This window comes from Cervus canadensis, chromosome X (assembly GCF_019320065.1).
Source record: "Cervus canadensis isolate Bull #8, Minnesota chromosome X, ASM1932006v1, whole genome shotgun sequence".
Classification (NCBI taxonomy): Eukaryota; Metazoa; Chordata; class Mammalia; order Artiodactyla; family Cervidae; genus Cervus; species Cervus canadensis.
In genome coordinates this window covers 39,153,135-39,172,954 of record NC_057419.1, presented here as the reverse complement: position 1 = coordinate 39,172,954, position 19,820 = coordinate 39,153,135, and the positions used below count along the sequence as shown (strand labels likewise).

The window sequence follows — 19,820 nt, the reverse complement described above, 5'->3', positions numbered from 1 at the left end:
TCCTAGGTTGGGAAGATCCCCTGGAGAAGGAAATGATAATCCACTCCAGTATTCTTGCCTGGAAAATCCCATGGACAGAGGAGCCTGGCAGGCTACAGTACATGGGGTCAAAAGAGTCGGACACAACTTAGCAACTAAACCACCACCAGGTTGGTCATAGCTTTTCCTCCAAGGAGCAAGCATCTTTTAATTTCATGGCTGCAGTCACCATCTGCAGTGATTTTGGATCCCAAGAAAATAAAGTCTGTCACTGTTTCCATTGTTTCCCCATCTATTTGCCATGAAGTGATGGGACAGGATGCCATGATCTTAGTTTTTTGAATGTTGAGTTTTAAGCCAGCTTTTTCACTCTCCTCTTTCACTTTCTTCCAGAGGCTCTTCAGTTCCTCTTTGCTTTCTGCCATGTTTCAGTTACAGTTGTATGTTAAGAAGTGAAGATATGCCAATAGTTCTGTAATATTATTTGATGGTGATACACACTGAAATTATATTTCTTTCTCCAGCTCCTACAGTAGTTGCTTTGACTGGCAGCTAATACCCTTCCAAAGATCAATTTAAGCACATAACCACCATAAAGCAAATCTTTCCAGGGCAAACCTACCAGACTTCATTCCTCATGCTCCTTGAGTCCATCCATCCCCTTCCTCCCTCCATACCTCATCTCTCATCCTTCCTCCTGGAGGCAATGACATTGGTACCTTAGATGAAAATACACAGAAAACAAATAAGAAGAGATCAATGGACTTTTTCCTAAGTTAGCATGGCTGCATAAACTCTTACAAAAAACTGAGACTGTGCATCAGTTGTCCTCAAGGAAGTGGTACAAAACAGGACTAGCTGTAAATGTTTTAAATGAAGGCTCTTGTACATTTTTTTTCCACCAGGGAGAAAAACCACCAAAAGACATCCTAGGGGGGAAAAGGAGTTAGGGCTAAATCAAGATATTAGAAAACAAATATTTCCCATGTTCTTGTTGTTGTTCAATCGCTAAGTCGTGTCTGACTCATTTTGACCCCATGGACTGCAGCATACCAGGTTTCCCTGTCCTTCACCATCTCTTGGAGTTAGCTCAAACTCATGTCCATTGAGTCAGTGATGTCATCCAACCATCTCATCCTCTGTCATCCCCTTCTCGTGCCTTCAATCTTTCCCAACATCAGGGTTTTTTCCAATGAGTTGGCTCTTCACATCAGGTGGGCAAAGTATTGGAACTTTAGCTTCAGCGAAAGTCCTTCCAATGAAAATTCAGGATTAATTTCCTTTAGGATTGACTGGTTTGATCTCCTTGCTGTCCAAGGGACTCTCAAGAGTCTTCTCCAACACCACAGTTCAAAAGTATCAGTTCTTCACTGCTCAGCCTTCTTTATGGTCCAACTCTGACATCCATACATGACCACTGGAAAAACTGTGGCTCTGACTATATGAACCTTTGTCAGCAAAGTAATGTCTCTGCTTTTTAATACAATGTCTAAGTTTATCATAGCTTTCCTTCCAGGGAGCAAGCATCTTTTAATTTCATGGCTGCAGTCACCATCCACAGTGATTTTGGAGCCCAAGAAAATAAAATCTGTCACCATTTCCACTTTTTCCCCATCTATTTGCCATGAAGTGATGGGTCTAGATGCCTTGATCTATAAACCTACAAAGTGAAAAAGGAGAAGGAATACTTGTCAATACATTTAATGAAATTGGTATAACTTTGATAATAAATCCTTCTAAAACACAGTACCAAATGTAAACTAAAGACGTCTCACATTAAAAATCCTACATAAATTACTGCCAAATCAAACCCTGCAAAAGAAAGTATAACTTGTCATGATGAAGTAGGATTTGTCCTAGGAAAGCATAGATAGTTCAATAGAACAAAATCTCTTAATATCACATTACATTATCAACTCAAAGGATGATCAGCTCAGATAGCATAAGTGCTCAGGGCTGGTACACTGGGATGACCGAAAGGGATGGGATGGGGAGGGTGGTGGGAGGAGGGTTCACGATGGGGAACACATGTAAATCCATGGCTGATTCATGTCAATGTATGGCAAAAACCACTACAGTACTGTAAAGTGATTAGCCTCCAACTAATAAAAACAAATGAAAATAAAACAAGGAACTACCTTGAGATCAAATTGTTATATATTCAAATCAGGACAAACTGAACAATTTTTTGCCTTCCCCACAGTGTTAAACAATTTTATAAAGTGTTATTCTTTTACAAATCCCAGTTTGTGTTAGTGTTCCAAAAGGGGGAAAAAAATAGTAATACCTTTTGCTGATAATTTTTAGTAAACTAGGAATAAAATAAGAGTATTATTTAATACAATAAAGAATTTCTTGGCCTAATAAATAGCATAGTGCATGCATGAGTGCATGCTTAGTCGATTCAGTCATGTCCGACTCTTTGCGTCCCTATGGAATGTACACCACCATGCTCCTCTATCCATGGGGTTCTCCAGGCAAGAATACTGGAGTGGGTTGCCATTCCTTCCTCCAAAGGATCTTCCCAACCCTGGGTTCTAACCCACGTCTCCTGCATCTCCTGCATTGCAGGCAGATTCTTTACTTCTGAGTCATTGGGGAAATAACATAGTACTTTTTGTTGTTGTTGTTGTTAATTTTTTTTCATTTATTTTTATTAGTTGGAAGCTAATTACTTTACAAAATTGTAGTGGTTTTTGCCATACATTGACATGAATCAGCCATGGATTTACATACTTAATGGCAAATATATTAGAGGCTTTCTTGCCAAAATCAAATCAACTCAAAGATACTCATTATAACCTCTGATGTTCAACATTATTTTTTTAGTTCTCTTTTTTAAATTTTGTTTAATCTAGCTGCACCACACAGCTTGCAGGGTCTTAGTTCCCCAACCAGGTATTGAACCTGGGTTCCCTGCAGTGAAACCATGGAATCCTAACCACTAGACCACCAGGAAGTTTCCTTCAACATTATTGTTGAAGTGCTAGCCAGTGCAATGAGGCAAGAAACTGAAATAAGAAATGTTAACTATTGAACAATTATACAGACTCTCGTTATTTTTACAGAAATAATTCTATAGCTAGAAAACCCAAGATAGCTGATTTAAAAGATATGACAAGGTGCCCAGGTCTTACATTGCCTATTTCATGTATTACAAATGTAGTGTTAAACATCTTGTGTTCAAACAACACTTATGAGTTGAATATAATTGAAAGAATTAACTGAAAAGAAAAAAAGTTTCTACAGGAAGCTATATCCTTCAAGGCCATTTCATAATGTTGCTATGCCTTAGTATTGTCATTCTGAACATCAGTTCTTATTAGATTAAAGGTCTTAGTTATTTGAACTTTGTGTTTGCTTGGTTTGGGGATGAATTAAATTTATATGCTTATGAAATTTTACAGAGAACTTCTATTTCTTGAGAGCCTAAGGAATATCTTGCATATATTTTTGTATTATCTTTTATGATCCTTATAACTCTCTAAAGCAAGTAGTAGTATCCTCATTTTGAGGATATAGCCAGGGAGATAAAGCAATTTTCTCAGTGTCAAACAACACTTAGTAAGTGGTAGAACTGGGGCTTGAATGCAATTCTGTGGTTTACTGTTATGTATCCAATATTCCTGCAAAGGGAAAAGTATTTCCTGGAACAAAGTTCTGCAGAATACAATGTATAGAACATGGCATGCAAGATGGGGGTGGCAATACTGAAAATAGAAAAGGAAGCTAACATTTACTACATTGATGGATAACCTCTGATGAAGGCAGATAGGTATTCACTTCTTGGTAAAAAATAAAATTGGGCTAGCTCTTCCTAAATTAAAATATTGAGCAACACTTTCATCCTAGACATGTTCTAACATAAATGACCAGAGTGCACACAGACTGAGCATTGGAAGTCCCCAGTTTGTCTTATTATAAGAAGAATCCAATGTGACTCAGTTGAGCTCTGTCTCTGATTAAAGATACCATAAGCACAGCAGCACAATAGGTAGCCATCTTGGACTATTCTGGGACCCAGTTAAGAGTCATGTTGCATAGGTGTGGTTCTCAATGTAACTGCTCTCTGTGGTTTACCTGGTCAACTGTGGTGGCTGCATTCCTCCCCACTGAAGGGGAACCAGAGGACCACCCACACACCCTTAGCAAGGCTGAGAAAATTACTTCTGAGAATAACCATTTGTGCTATTGATTGGATTGATCTGCCAACAGGAGGCTAGGATAGCTCTGATGATTTATGTCATGTCCCCAGTCCATGGGGTCGCAAAGAGTCAGACATGACTGAAGTGACTTAGCATAGAAGTTATGACTTAGCATAACTTAGAAGATGAATTCAATCTGAAGCATGTAGGTTTCAGGAAACAGGAAATGTATTCAAGAGGCAATGTCACAAGAGAGTTGGAGACATGGGCTGTGACTTAGAAAGTATGATTCTCCATAAGGGTTGAAGCCCTGGAAATAAATATATTCATGAGACAGGATATAAGTAGAGAAGAACAAGAGCATAAAGGCTAACCTTGATATTCATAGTAAGATTTCTCTTATGAACCTAGCTTAAAATTTTTACAAAGGCCACATGGTTTCTAAATGAAAAAAAATACTTGACTGTTAGAGGCCTCTGTGAAAGGAACTGTGCATGTATCTAAAAGGACCTAGAGGTGTAATGTACTTAGACACTAAAAAAAAAAAAAAAAAAAACCTTTAATTGAAGCTCTGCAGCAAAGGTTATCATGCTTTAAGTTGTGTCAACATGAACCGTGCAATTAGAGGGACCATCCTATGAAGAGGGCTTGAACGCAGGGATAAAGGGTAATGACAAATGCACATCTTACTTGGTCGGGAAGCATAAACAATAGAGTTACTATAATAACCATTTCTGGTTTCATTTAACATTTTTATGTATGGTCTGGGTGAGATTTTGCAGTGAAATGTCTAAGTTCTCAGATGATGAGTCATTTAGTCCAAACACCCATTCAAAGCTCTGCTACTTGCTGACTGTGTGACCCCTGACAAATTACTTAACCTCTCCTGTCCTATTTCCTCAACTCTAAAATAATGAAATTGGACATAAACATCTTAGCTAGAAATTCTATAACTTAGCTTAACTCAGCTCCCTTCTGTATGTCTACAATGAAAACAACACATAATCAAGTTCTTTGGTTGATTAGAGCAATGTTACAGAGTGACGATTATGGGGTCAAGGACCAGAGTAAGCAATTGTTAGAATTATTCACTATACAGAGTTCATTGTAACCAGATTGGCAAAGCACTGTTTCTGCCAGCCATCTGCTGGATCATAAAAATAGCTTTGTTATACAGGACTATCCTTTATAATTGGATTTAACCTGTATCACAGATTTGTTCAGCAATAAATTTATAAATCTCTTATACAGCATTTTAGAGCTGAGGCTCACAAAATTTTAGAGTAAGAGGTCACCTAGTCCTTGCCTATATTTGGCAGAAGGAGAGAGAAATGTAGATGGGTGAAGTGCTTTGCCCAAGGTCAGACAGCTAATAAGTCATAGAGCTATATCTCTGGACAACTAGTCCAGTTCTTTTCTTATACTTGGTTCCTAAAGCAGTCAGAAATATAGCCATTTGAGTCCTCAGGCCAGACCTAGTTTGAAGCTGTTTTGGCAGGCCTGTCAGACACAGATGTGGCTAGATAATAATGGTGATGAGAAATGAATGTGATGATTATAGCTGCTATTTCTTGAGTACCTATATGTTCCAGGCATTGTGCTAAGTACTGTGCATTATCTCACTTAATCCTCCTTACATTTTTTTTTGAGGTAGATATTATAGTCCCAGTTTTCATAAATGAAAAAATTCAAAAGTAGAGTAACTTGCTCAAGGTCACACAGGTAGTGAACGTTAGAACTAAAATTCCAACCCAGTTCTGAAAGAATAACAAAGCTCAAGCTTTTTCCACAACCTTAGTATTTACCAAACACTGTAATCCAGAACATTAATTCAATGAGATAGGTATTTTCAGAAAAAGTTCTGTGGCCAAATGCTGCATTGCATATCCCATTTTGGAGAGTCACACTTCTCATTTGTGTATTAAAAGATGTAAGAACTCTTCAGTGAAGAAACATGTTTATTTTTCCTTAACCCTATGTTTCCCAAACTCTTTTTGTCCAAAAAATCCTTTTTCTAAGGACATCTGTTAATATCACACGGGACCTGGCACTGCCTGGAATGTAGTGAAAAAACTGCACTAGAACACAGTTCATTCCATTCATCTTTCTAATTCTCCTCAGAGACTCTTGCTCTTAGGCCTGGCTTTTTCATCCTAACCACTAAAGTGACCAAAGACTTGATGTTGCAAAATATTTCTTTAGCAAGAACACACGCTTGTCACTTTGGGAACATCGCTGGTGACATGAAGGAACCTATACTTCATGGAGCTTGAGAGACCATTAAGAGTCTGAAATGTCAGCAGTTAGTGGGACTGTTTTTGTGTTGCCTGACTACAGTAATATTTTCATATTTTTGACAATATTTTCAAGTCTTTCCTAAACCAAACCAGAACTGAGCCAGAAAAGTTTCACAGTTGATCATAACTTAAGTCATGTTTGTGGAGCCTGAGGCCCCAGGCATGAGCCCCTGCTGCAAGGCCTAGAGAGGAAATCCTTGGATGAAGAATGTAAGCCTTCTCACATCGGAAATACTTTAGAGATTGGGATGTGATGGGGTGGGGTGGGAATCAACTTGCACAGCTCTACCTTTTCTTGTCTTTTTGTCATGCTTAGAGCAGATGTTGGAACTGAAATTTGGGCTCTGAACATGGGCATTCCATGTGGTTCTCATTCAAAATTCTCACTCTTCTTTGAAGCTAATGGCTTCCATCTTCTTCAAGTGTATTGAACTTCCCACACGTATTTGGGCATTCTCTCTGTTTACAATTCTTATGGTGTGAGATAGAACATGAGGTAAACTCTTAAGGTTACAAGATTTGAAGATACAGACTATGTTGAAGGTTGTTTTTCTTTTTTCTTTTCTTAATAAAAATTTCCAATCCTCATCTGCCAGCCATTATCCTTACTTTCCTCTTTATTGCTTATCACTGAAAAAATGTTGGCCATGTCCAGTTGTCTGATATAACTCTCTATATAAAGTAAGGGAAGCATGAAAGTGGAGAGCCTACTACCTATATAACCAAAGAATAAGTGAAATTAAATTAACATTTATTGAGAACCTGCAATGAGCACATCACTTTCACTTATTTAGACTGCAAAACAACTGTGTAAATTGATCGGCAATTTTTGATGTTGTTATTGGTATACTTAGCATCACTATGATTCAGTAAAAAGTACAATGAACTTGGAGTCGGAGGAATCTTTGTTCACATCCCAAGTTTACGTTTTCCTATAGTCATTCATTTATTCATTCAACAAACATTGTACTGAGCACCTACTATAAAATACATTAGGTACTGGAGATACAGAGATGAATAAGACATAGCCCTTGCCCTCAAGGAGTTAACAATTTAGTGAGTTAAACAATCACATGATCAGAAAACTGTAATTTGATAGATGTAATAGTTTATTATGGGAACACAAAGAATTTGTGGCCTGAGCTGAGTCTTAATGAATGAGCAGGCATTGAGGAAAAGGTGGACTGAAGAAGCACAGAAGGTATGGCATGAAGGAAGGTACAGAGACAAGAGGGAAAGGGAGTAGGTACAGAGGATATAGAGCCAGGGCTTGAAGATCCATGTTGAACTATGTGCCATTTAGTGTTGCTTTTAAACTTGTGGATATTTTATAAAATTTTTTGTAGTTAATAGACTATGTTTTGGAGCAGTTTTAGGTTATAGGAACATTTAGCAGAAACATTCCCATATACTCTCTTTCCCCCAACCCTTGGCAACCACTTATCTTTTAATTAATTGTCTCCACAGTTTTGCCTTTTCCAGAATGTCATACAATTGGAATCATGCAGTAGGTAGCTTTTTCAGATTGGCCTCTTTCACTTAGCAATGTGCACTTAAAGTTCCTCCATGTCTTTGTGTGGCTTTATAGCTTATTTCTTTTTACTGCTAAATAATATTCCACTGTATGGAGGGACCACAGTTTGTTTATCCATTCACCTATTAAATGATATTTTAGTTGCTTCCCATTTTTGGCAATCATGAATAAAGCTGCTATAAACATTCACATGCAGGTTTTGTTTGAATATAAGTTTCAACAATTTTGGGCAAACCTAGAAGTGTGGTTACTGGGTTGTGGGAAAATGTTACTTGCTCAGTTGTGTCCGACTCTTTGCAAGCCTATGGACTGTAGCCTGCCAGGCTCCTCTATCCATAGGATTCTCCAGGCAAGAATACTGGAATGGATAGCCATTCCCTTTTTCAGGGGATCTTCCCGACCCAGGGATCGAACCTTGGTCTCCTGCATTGCAGGCAATGCAATTCTTTACTGTCTGAGCCACCAGGGGAGCCCCACTGGATTGTGTGGTAAGACTATTTTAACTTTGTAAGAAATTGCTAAACTTGCTTTCAGGGTGCCTGTACTATTTTGCATTCCCACCTGCAGTGAATGAGATCCCTGTTGCCTTATATCCTCGTCAGCATTTAGTATTGTCAGTGTGGTGGCTCAGACGGGAAAGCATCTGCCTGCAATGCGGGAGACCCAGGATCCATCCCTGGGTCGGGAAGATCCCCTGGAGAAGGAAACGGCAACCCACTCCAGTACTCTTGCCTGGAAAATTCCACGGACTGAGGAGCCTGGTGGGCTACAGTCCATGGGGTCGCAAAGAGTCGGACACGACTGAGCGACTTCACTAAACTAAGTAGATGTGCTGTGCTAGCTCATTGGCTTAATTTACATTTCCCTAATGACATTTGCTGTTGAGATCATATGCTTATTTGTAATCTATATATCTTCTTTGGTGAGGTGTCTGTTTCAATCTTTTGCCAATTTCTTAATTGGATTGTTTTCTGATTGTTGTTTTAAGGGTTCTTTTTATATACTGAATACCAGTCCTTTACCAGATATGTGTTTTGCAAATACTTTCTCCCAGTCTGTGGCTTGTCTTTTGATTAACTTAAGAGGGTCTTTCTCAGAGCAGAAGTTTTTAATTTTAATTAAGTCCAACTTTACAATTTGTTTCTTTCGTGAATTGTGCTTTTAGAGCACTGCCTAAAAATCCACTGCCAAACCCAAGGTCAAGTAGACTTTTTCATATGTTATTTTCTAGGAGATTTTGTTTTGTTTTGTTTTGTTTTGTTTTGTTTTGTTTCAGAATAAGAAACTTTTGAGAGTTTCTGTAGTTGACTGCCTTTTTCCTGCTGTGCCACTTACTTTGAATCTGTATTACCTCAACTCCTCAGAGAGAAACAAGGACGGGGAGTCCTCATTTAGAAAACATTTCCTAATTTTACATTTTTTAAGTTAATATTTAAAAATAAAACCCTTCTTCAACCCCCAACTGCTAACCCCATCATGAATAATTTGATTTAATACAAGTTAAGTTTATAAATAAATGTGTTCTTTTTCCTCAAAAATCACTTAAGCAACTTTACAAGAATCATTGTTTAAAAAATTTACCTAGAGAAATTAAAGTACCATTTTCCCCCAACACAGATGGTACTCAAGGATTCACATATCAAGGTCATTTGCTTAGTGTATCACCCTTTAGTTGTTCTCTTAGCAGGTGGGTTTTGAGTCTTCTTAATCACTCTTTTCTTCTCCTTGAGAATGTCTATACTCTGGTTTCAGCTCCCATGTGTTTTTGTGGATCCCTTTTACATTTTGAATACCAATTTCTTTTAAAATTTCCTTCAGGTACAACACAGGCTGTTTTGTGATGTCCACCAAGTCCTTACGATTATAATATTGATGTTTCTCAAAAGCCGAAACCAGCTTGCCTAAAATGTGTTGTTTATCAGTTCAGACTTGTTTTCCATCTTCTTTCTTTTTCCTTTTATATTCTGCATTGTATTGATGATTAGCAACAGGTTTGTAATTGGTTGTCACAGCTTTGTCCAGGTGCTGTGGTAGCCTTACAGGATTGGAAGATTCTTCTATTTGTAATCTCTTGAATCACTGGTAGTTTTCACTGGCAGTGGGTCAGCATTCAGCTCTTTGTACCACTAGTCCTTCCAGTGAAAGCTTATCTGATGAGCTCTGAGTAAACCCTGTTAATGTCTGTCCTCAAACGCTTTGCAAGATAAATGCATATTCTCAAGGAGCACTGACTGAAGCTATTTTTCTGCCAATATCGTAAGTATTTGCAAGGTCCTCATTCAAAGTAAATAACACCTTGGTCCTTCCTTGATTTTTGGAAATCCAGTTTTCCAACTTCACTTCTTTGGGCCTTAGCCCATTGCAGTGACAGATAACAAAGAACCCTGACCAGCCACATTCTGGTGCTCTGTTTGGCACCTGTCATGTCAAGTTCCCTGCTTTCGGCCATGGATCTGTTGCCAGCAGAGGTGTTCGGGCCAGAGTAGCAGGCCCCAGGAGCTGGGGGCTATAGGGCAAAGGGCCAGAGCAGAGAGCAAAACTGGCTGGAGGCTGACTGTGAAGAGCTGGAGTTCACATGCTGGGATGCTGGAAGCCAGGGAACTTCCAGGAGTTTTAGAGTTCTGTGTTTTACACTTAGTTCTATGATCCATTTTGAGTTTATTTTTGTGGAAGGTATAAGGACAGTGTCTGGATTTTTTTTTTTTTTTTTTGCATGAGCTGTCCAGTTGTTCCAGCGCCATTTGTTGAAAAAACTATTCTTTCTCCATTGGATTGCTTTGTTCCTTTGTCAAAAATCAGTTGACTATATTTGTTTGGGTCTATTTCTGTGCTCTGTATTCTGGCCCATTAACCTGTATGTCTGCTGTTCCACCAATACCAACACAATCATGAATACCATTGCTCTATGCTAAATTTTGTATCAGGTAGTTTTGGCCCTCCAACTTTGTTCTTATACTTGAATATTGTGAGTCTTTTTCCTTTGTGCATAAAATACAAAGTCAGGGTTTTTTATATCCACAAAATAATTTGCTGTGATTTTGACTGGGATTGCACTGAGTCCATAGATAAGTTGAAAAGAGTGTACCCCAATGTTCATCACAGCACTGTTTATAATAGCCAGGACATAGAAGCAACCTAGATGCCCATCAGCAGACGAATGGATAAGAAAGCAGTGGTACATATACACAATGGAATATTACTCAGCCATTAAAAAGAAAACATTTGAATCCATTCTAATGAGGTGGATGAAACTGGAGCCCATTATACAGAGTGAAGTAAGCCAGAAAGATAAACACCAATACAGTATACTAATGAATATATATGGGCTTCCCTGATGGCTCAGAGGTTACAGCATCTGCCTGCAATGCAGGAGACCTGGGTTCGATCCCTGGGTCGGGAAGATCCCCTGGAGAAGGAAATGGCAACCCACTCCAGTATTCTTGCCTGGAGAATCCCATGGACGGAGGAGCTTGGTGGGCTATAGTCCATGGGGTCGCAAAGAGTCAGACACGACTGAGCGACTTAACTAACTAACTAATGCATGTATATTGAGTTTAAAAAGATGGTAATGATAACCCTATATGCAAGACAGAAAAAGAGACACAGATGTATAGAACAGATTTTGGACTCTGTGGGAGAAGGCCAGGATGGGATGATCTGAGAGAATAGCATTGAAACATGTATATTATCAATTGTGAAACAGATCGCCAGTCCAGGTTTGGTGCATGAGACAAGTGCTCAGGGCTGGTGCACTGGGATGACCCAGAGGGATGGGATGGGGAGGGAGGTGGGAGGGGGTTCATGATGGGGAACACATGTAAATCCATGGCTGATTCATATCAATGTATGGCAAAAAACCACTACAATACTGTAAAGTAATTAGCCTCCAACTAATATAAATAAATGAAAAAAAATTATATCATAAAAAAATCCCTATTTTAAAATTAAAAAAAGTTGAAAAGAAATGACATCTTAACAGTGTTGAGTCTTCCAGTCCATGAACATGGCATATCCTTCCATTTATTCAGGCTTTTATTTCTTAAATCAGAGTTTTATAGTTTTCCCTCATATAAGTCTTATACATACTCTGATTTGTGCATAAATATTTCTTCTTTTTTGGTGCTAAAGTGTTTATTTTTTTAATTTCAAATTCCAGTTGAATTCATTCTTACTATAGGAAAACAATTAACTTTTGTATATTGGACTTGTATCTCACAGCTTTATTATACTTGCTTATTAATTCCAGGAGCATTTTTTTGTCAATGCGCTATTTTTTACATAGAAAATCACATCATCTACAAACAAAGACAATATTATTTCTTTCTTCTCAATCTGTGTGCTTTCTCTTTTCTTGTTTTTAACTTTTAATTTTATATTGGAACATAGGCAATTAACAATGTTGTGATAGTTTCAGGTGGAATAGCAAAGGGACTCAGCCATACATAAACATGTATCCATTCTCCCTCAAACTCCCCTCCCATCCAGTCTGCCACATAACATTGAGCTGATTTCCCTGTGCTCTACAGTAGATCCTTGTTGGTTATCCATTTTAAATACAGCAGTGTGTACATGTCCACTCCAAACTCCCTAACTATCCCTTCCCCCCACCCTTCCCCACTGAAAACCATAAGTTCTTTCTCTAAGTATGTGATTCTGTTTCTGTTTTGTAAGTTCAGTTCAGTTCAGTCACTCAGTCGTGTCCGACTCTTTGCAACCCCATGGACTGCAGCTCGCCAGGCTTCCCTGTCCATCACCAACTCCTGGAGTTTGCCCAAACTCATGTGCATTGAGTCAGTGATGACATCCAACCATCTCATCCTCCATCGTCCCCCTCTCCTTCTGCCTTCAATCTTTCCCAGCATCAAGGTCTTTCCCAATAAGTTAGTTCTTTGCATCAGGTGGCCAAAGTACCAGAGTTTCAGCTTCAGCATCAGTCCTTCCAGTGAATAGTCAGGACTGATTTCCTTTAGTATTGACTGGTTTGATCTCCTTGCAATCCAAGGGACTCTCAAGAGTCTTCTCCAACACCACAGTTCAAAAGCATCAATTCTTCAGTGCTCAGCTTTCTTTTTTTTTCTTGACGTTTTTCTTTTTTTTCATTTATTTTTATTAGTTGGAGGCTAATTACTTTACAATATTGTATTGGTTTTTGCCTTACATTGACATGAATCAGTCATGGAATAGTCCAACTCTCACATCTATACATGACTACTGGAAAAACCATAGCTTTGATTAGTAAGTAAGTTCATTTATATAATTTCTTTTTAGATTCTGCATGTAAGAGATGTCCTATATTTCTCCATCTCTGTCTGACTTCACTTAGTAAGACAATCTCTAGGTCTGTCCATATAGGTGCAAGAGGTATTATTTCATCCTTTCTAATAGCTGAGTTACTATTCCATTGTATATGTGTATCACATCTTCTTTATCTATTCCTTTGTCGATGGATATTTAGGTTGCTTCCATGTCTTGGCTATTGTAAACAATGCTGCAGTGAACATTGGGGTGCATGTATCTTTTTGAATTATGGTTTTCTCCAGGTATATGCCCAGGAGTGGAATTGCAGAGTCTTGTAGTAGCTGTATTTTTAGTTTTTTAAGGAAACTCCATACTGTTCTCCATAGTGGCTGTACCAATGTACATTCCCACCAACACTGTAGGAGGATTTCCTTCTCTTCACAACCTCTCCAGCATTTATTGTTTGTGGATTTTTTTTATGACAGCCATTTGGACTGGTGTGAGGTGATGTCTCTTAGTTTTGATTTGTATTTCTCTAATAATTAGTGATGTTGAGCATCTTTTCATGTGCCTGTTTTATGCCTTTTCTTTCTTGTCTTACCTTATTGCATTAGCTGGGAGCTCCAGTGTGATGTCAAATAGGAGTGGTCAGACAGGACATCCTTGCCTCATTCTCAGTCTTAGAGCAAAATCATCTAGTTTCTCAGTATAAGTATGATATTAGCTATAGATTTTGTAGATTTTTTTATCAAATTGATCAAGTTTCTCTCTTCTCCTAATTTGACAAGAGCTCTTATCACGAATGGATCTTGGATTTGAAATTATTTTTCTGCATCTATTGATAATGATCGTATGGTTTTTCTTCTTAAGCATGTTGCTGTATGATGGATTAAGTTAGTTTTTGGATATTAAATCAGCCTTGTGTACCAGGAATAAATACCACTTAATTGTGCTGTATAATTTTTGTAACATTGTTGAGTTTGACTTGCTAATATTTTGTTGAGGATTTTCAATGAGATGTTGGTCTGTAGTTTTCCTTTCTTTTAATATATTTGACTTTGGTATTAGGATAATTCTAGCTTCATGGAATGAGCTAGAAAGTGTTCCATCGGGTTCTATTTTCTGCAAGAGGTTGTAGAGAATTGTTATAATTTCTTCCCTAAATGGTAAAATTCACCAACGAAACCATCTGGACCTGGTACTTTCTGTTTTAAAAGGTTATTAATTGTTGATTAAAGTTCTTTAATTTATATAGGCCTGTTCAGATTATATAGTCAATTTCTTTAATATGTAGATGAGTTATCATTTATAAATTATATTTTCAGATTATATATTTTTCCTTATATGAGTCTTGATAGATTGTATCTTTCAAATAATTAGCCAGTTTCATCTAAGTTATCAAATTTGTGAGCAGATTTGTTCATGGTATTATTTCATTATCCTTTTAATATACATTAGATCAGTAGTAATGGCCCTTCTTTCCTTTCTGATATTAGTAATTTGTGTTTTTTCTCTCCCTTTCTTGGTTAGCCTAGGTAAGGGTTTATCAATATTATTCATCTTTTCAAAGAACCAGCTTTTGGTTTCATTGATTTTTTTTTTCATTGTTTTTCTTGTTTTCAATCTCACTTCTTTTACTTTGATTTTTATTTTTCTTCTCTTGGGCTTACTCTGAATTTAATTTGCTCTTCTTTTTCTAGTTTCCTGAGGTGAAATCTTAGATTAAATATTTTCTGAAATCATTTAGGTCTTTTTTCCTGTTGTAATCCATATAATTTTCCAGCTACCTTCTGTTACTAATCTCTAGTTTAATTCCATTGTAATATGAGAGTACAATTAATATGATATCTATGCTTTTAAATTTGCTAAGGTATGTTTTATGACACATAATGTTTATCTCAGTGAATGTTCCACGTGAACTTGAAGACTGTGTATCCTGCTTTTGTTGGATGAAGTATTTTATAAATGTCAGTTAGATACTAGTTGTTTAATGGTGCTCTTCAGCTCAGTATATCCTTACCAATTTTATCCTGCTAGATATTTCAGTTACTGATCAATGGATGGGGAAGTCTCCAACTATAATAGTGGAGTCATCAGATTTTGCCATAAGATTAAAGGATCTTATGTCATGGAAAATTGACCCCTCTATCACTATATAATGCCTCTCTTCACTCCTGATAATTTCCCTTCCTCTGAAGTCAACTTTGTCTGAAATTAGCTTGCTTTTGATTAGTGTTAGCATGGTATCTTTCACCATCCCTTTACTTTTAATCTGCCTTTGTCTTATGTTTAAAGTGTATTTCTTACAGAAATAGTTAGTTATTGGTTTTTTATCTACTTTGACAGTTTCTATCTGTTAACTGGTATATTTATTCCATTCAAAGTGATTATTGAAGGACTTCCCTGGTGGTCCAGTGGATAAGACTTTGGGTTCCCAGTGCAGTGGACTTAGGTTTGATCCCTGTTCAGGGAACTAGATCTGACATGATGCAGCTAAGAGTTTGCATGCTGCAACTAAAGATGCTGCATACTGCAACTAAAGATCCAGCATGGCACAGTGAAAATTGAAGACTTCAGGTACTGCAACTAAGACCCAGTACAGTCAAATAAATAAGTAAATAATAGGAGAGAACTGAAGAAATTTTTTTTATTTTAATTGATTATTGATATAGCTAGTTAGTATATACTATATTTGTAACTTTTGTATTCATTGACCATTTCTTTTTTTCTTTTTCTGTCTTCCACTCTTTTTCTGCCTTCTCTGGTTTTAATCAAACATTTTATATTGCTATGATTCCATTTTCTTTCATCTTTCATATCAATTATACTTTTAAAAAGTTTAGTGGTTGCCCTAGAGTTTGAAATATACATTTATGACTTATCCAAGTTTACTTTCAAATAATATTATACCACTTCACAAGTAGTACAAGTACCTTATAGCAAAGTACTCCCAATTCCTCTCCTGTATCCTTTATAGCACGGCTGTTATTTGTTTCACTTATTCATAAGCTATAATCACTGAATACATCTTTGCTATTATTATTTTGAGTAAACTATTATCTATTAAATCAATTAAGAATAAGTAAAATAAAAGATTTTATTTTACTTTTATTAAGTCCTTCTCTAATATTCTTTCTTTATGTAGATCCAAGTTTCTGACCTATATAATTTTCCTTTTCTGAAGAACTTCTTTTAACATTTCTTATAAGACATGTCTCCTGGCAACAAATTTAATCAATTTTTGTTTGCAAAAGTCTTTATTTCAGCTTCATTTTTGAAGAATAATTTTGCTGGATACAGAATTCTAGCTTTTTTTTTTTCTTTAAACACTTTAAATATTTCACTGCACTCTCTTGCTTGAATAGTTTCTGAAGAGAAGCCAATGTAATTTTTTTTTTTACCCCTCTGCCTTCTTTAAAAATTGTCTCTTTGTCTTTTATTTTCTGCAGTTTGAATACGATATGCCTAGTGGTCAGCGTTTTGGTATTTGTCCTGCTTGATATTCTCTTGAGTTTCCTAGATCTAAGGTTTGGTGTCTGCCATTACTTTTAGAAAACTCTTATTTGATATTACTTCAAATATTTCCTCTATTCCCTCCTCTCTTTCTTCTGGTATTCCCATTATGTGTATATACCCCATTTGTAATTGTACCACAGTCTTTGGATATGCTATTCCATCTTTTTCATTCCTTTTTTAGCTCTGCATTTCATGTATGAAGTTTCTATTGACATCTTCAAGTTCACTAGCTCACTAATAGTGAGTTATTGTTGTTGTTGTTTTGGATAACCAACTTTATTTTTTAATTCAATTTATTTAAACTTAAAAAAATGTTCACCCATTTCTCCGACCCCTCCCTGAACCTTCACCTCTGGCAGCCACCAATCTGTTCTCTGTATCTATGAGCTTGGTTGGTTGGTTGGTTTGTTTATCTATTTTTTAATTCCACATATAAGAGAGATCATATGGTATTTGACCTTCTTTGTCTGACTTATTTCACTTAGAATAATGCCCTCAAGGTCATCTGTGTTGTTGTCCATTCTTTTTTATGGCCAAGTAATATTCCATTGGCTTCACTGGTGGCTCAGTGGTAAAGAACCCGCCTGCCAATGTAGGAAACGTGGGTTCGATCCCTGGGTCAGGGAGATCCCCTGGAGGAGGGCATGGCAACCCACTCCAGTATTCTTGCCTGGAGAATCCCCTGGACAGAGGAGCCTGGCGGGCTACAATCCACAGTGTCACAAAGAATCAGACATAACTGAAGCGAATTAACATGCATGCACACAGGCATGCTCCTTTGTATTTCTGTGATATCAGTTGTAATATTTCATTTCTGAGTCTGGTTCTGATGCTTGGTTTATCACTCCAGACTATGTTTTTAACCTTTACTATGCCTTGTAATTTTTGACTGAAAACCAGACATGATTTACTGGATAAAAGAAACTGAGTTAGGTAGGCCAGTAGTGTAAAGGTTTTATGTTCAACTAAGAGTTAATCTGGGCTTCCTAGGTGGCTCAATGGTAAAGAATCTGCTTGCCAAGCAGGAGACACAGTTTCGATCCCTGCGTCAGGAAGATTCCCTGGAGATCTTTAAGAGCACTTTAAATGGCAACCCACTCTAGTATTCTTGCCTGGGAAATCCCATAGACAGAGGAACCTGGTAGGCTACAGTCCATGAAGTTGAAAAAGAGTCAGACACGATTTAGCAACTAAACAACAGCAACAAGAGTTAGTTTCTGTTTACTCTTTGCTGTAGCTATGGTGTCAGAGGCTAAAACTGTCTCATTGTTCTTATATTAGTCTCTTCAGGTGGTCTTTGATTATCCACAGAAACTTCTTAACTAGGGTCTAAGACTTTCAATGTTTTTAGTTGTTATTGTTGTTCAGTCACTAAGTCACATCTGACTCTTTGCAACCCCATGGACTGCAGCACGCCAAGCTCCCCATCCACTACTTCCTGGAGTTTGCTCAAACTCATGTCCAGTGAATCAGTGTGACTATCTAACCATTCATCTTCTGCTGCCCCCTTCTCCTTTTGCCTTCAGTCTTTCCCAGCATCAACTTCTTTTCCAATGAGTCGGCTCTTAGCATCAGGTGGCCAAAGTATTGGAGCCTCAGCATCAGTGCTTCCAATGAATATTCAGGGTTGATTTCCTTTAGGATTAAATGGTTTTGATATTCTTGCAGCCCAAGGGACTCAAGAATCTTCTCCAGCACCACAGTTCAAAAGCATTAATTCTTCTGTGCTCAGCCATCTTTATGGTCCAACTCTCACATCCATAAATGACTACTAGAAAACCATAGCTTTGGCTATTTGGCCCTTTGTTGGTAAAATGATCTCTCTGCTTTTTAATACGCTATCTAGGTTTGTCATAGCTTTCCTTCCAAGGAGCAAGTGTCTTTTAATTTCAGGCTACAGCCACCGTCCACAATTATTATACAGGAGTGCTGTTAATGTGATGATAAAGTGTGAGTAGAGTGGAATCATTCATTAATCTTATGAATTAATCTTAGGTCTCAATCTTTTAGTGTGCCTGAGTTGACTTTTCATTCTGTCTGCCCTCTGATGGATAAGGATAAGAGGCTTCTGGAAGCTTCCTGATGGGAGAGACTGACTGTGGGAAAACTGGGTATTGTTCTGATGGGCGGGGCCATGATCAGTTCAGTTCAGTTGGCAGTTGTGTCCAACTCTTTGTGACCTCATGGACTGCAGCATGCCAGGCGTCCCTGTCCATCACCAACTCCCAGAGCTTGCTCAAACTCATGTGCATCAAGTCGGTGAAGCCATTCAACCATATCATCTTCTGTCATCCCCTTTTGCTCCTGCCTTCAATCTTTCCCAGCATCAGAGTCTTTTCCAGTGAGTCTGTTCTTCTCATCATGTGGCCAAAGTATTGGAGCTTCAGCTTCAGCATCAGTCCTTCCAATGAATATTCAGGACTTATTTCATTTAGGATGGACTGGATTGATCTCCTTGCAGTCCAAGGGACCCTCAAGAGTCTTCTATAACACCATAGTTCAAAAGCATCAATTCTTTGGCACTCACTTTCTTTACTTTCAAACGTCCACATCTATACATGACTACTGGAAAAACTATAGCTTTGACTAGATGGAACTTTGTCAGCAAAGTAATGTCTCTGCTTTTTAATATGCTGTCTAGGTTGGTCACAGCTTTTCTTCCAAGGAGCAAGTGTCTTTTAATTTCATGCCTTCAGTCACCATCTGTGGTGATTTTAGAGCCCCCCAAAATAAGGTCTTCTCACCGTTTCCATTGTTTCCCCATCTATTTGCCATGAAGTGATGGGACCAGATGCCATGACCTTCATTTTTTGAATTTTGAGTTTTAAGCCAACTTTTTCACTCTCCTCTTTCACTTTCATCTAGATGCTGTTTAGTTCTTCTTTGCTTTCTGCCATAAAAGTGAAGGTGGTATCATCTGCATATCTGAGGTTATTGATATTTCTCCCGGCAATCTTGATTCCACCTTGTGCTTCATCCAGCCTGGCATTTCACTTGATGTACTCTGCATATAAGTTCAATAAGCAGGGTGACAATATACAGCCTTAACGTACTCCTTTCTCCATGTCCGGTTCTAACTGTTGCTTCTTGACCTGCATACAGATTCCTCAG

General features: G+C 37.7%; 1 protein-coding gene and 1 pseudogene across 1 annotated transcript in view; one reads left to right on the top strand and one right to left on the bottom strand.

Annotated features, from left to right (window-relative positions):
• The window catches only part of EDA (ectodysplasin A), a 102,521-nt gene that overhangs the window by 57,870 nt on the left and 24,831 nt on the right, over positions 1–19,820 (top strand). The gene's annotated exons all lie outside the window — the stretch shown is intronic.
• On the bottom strand, positions 9,660–10,404 carry LOC122435346 (annotated as a pseudogene).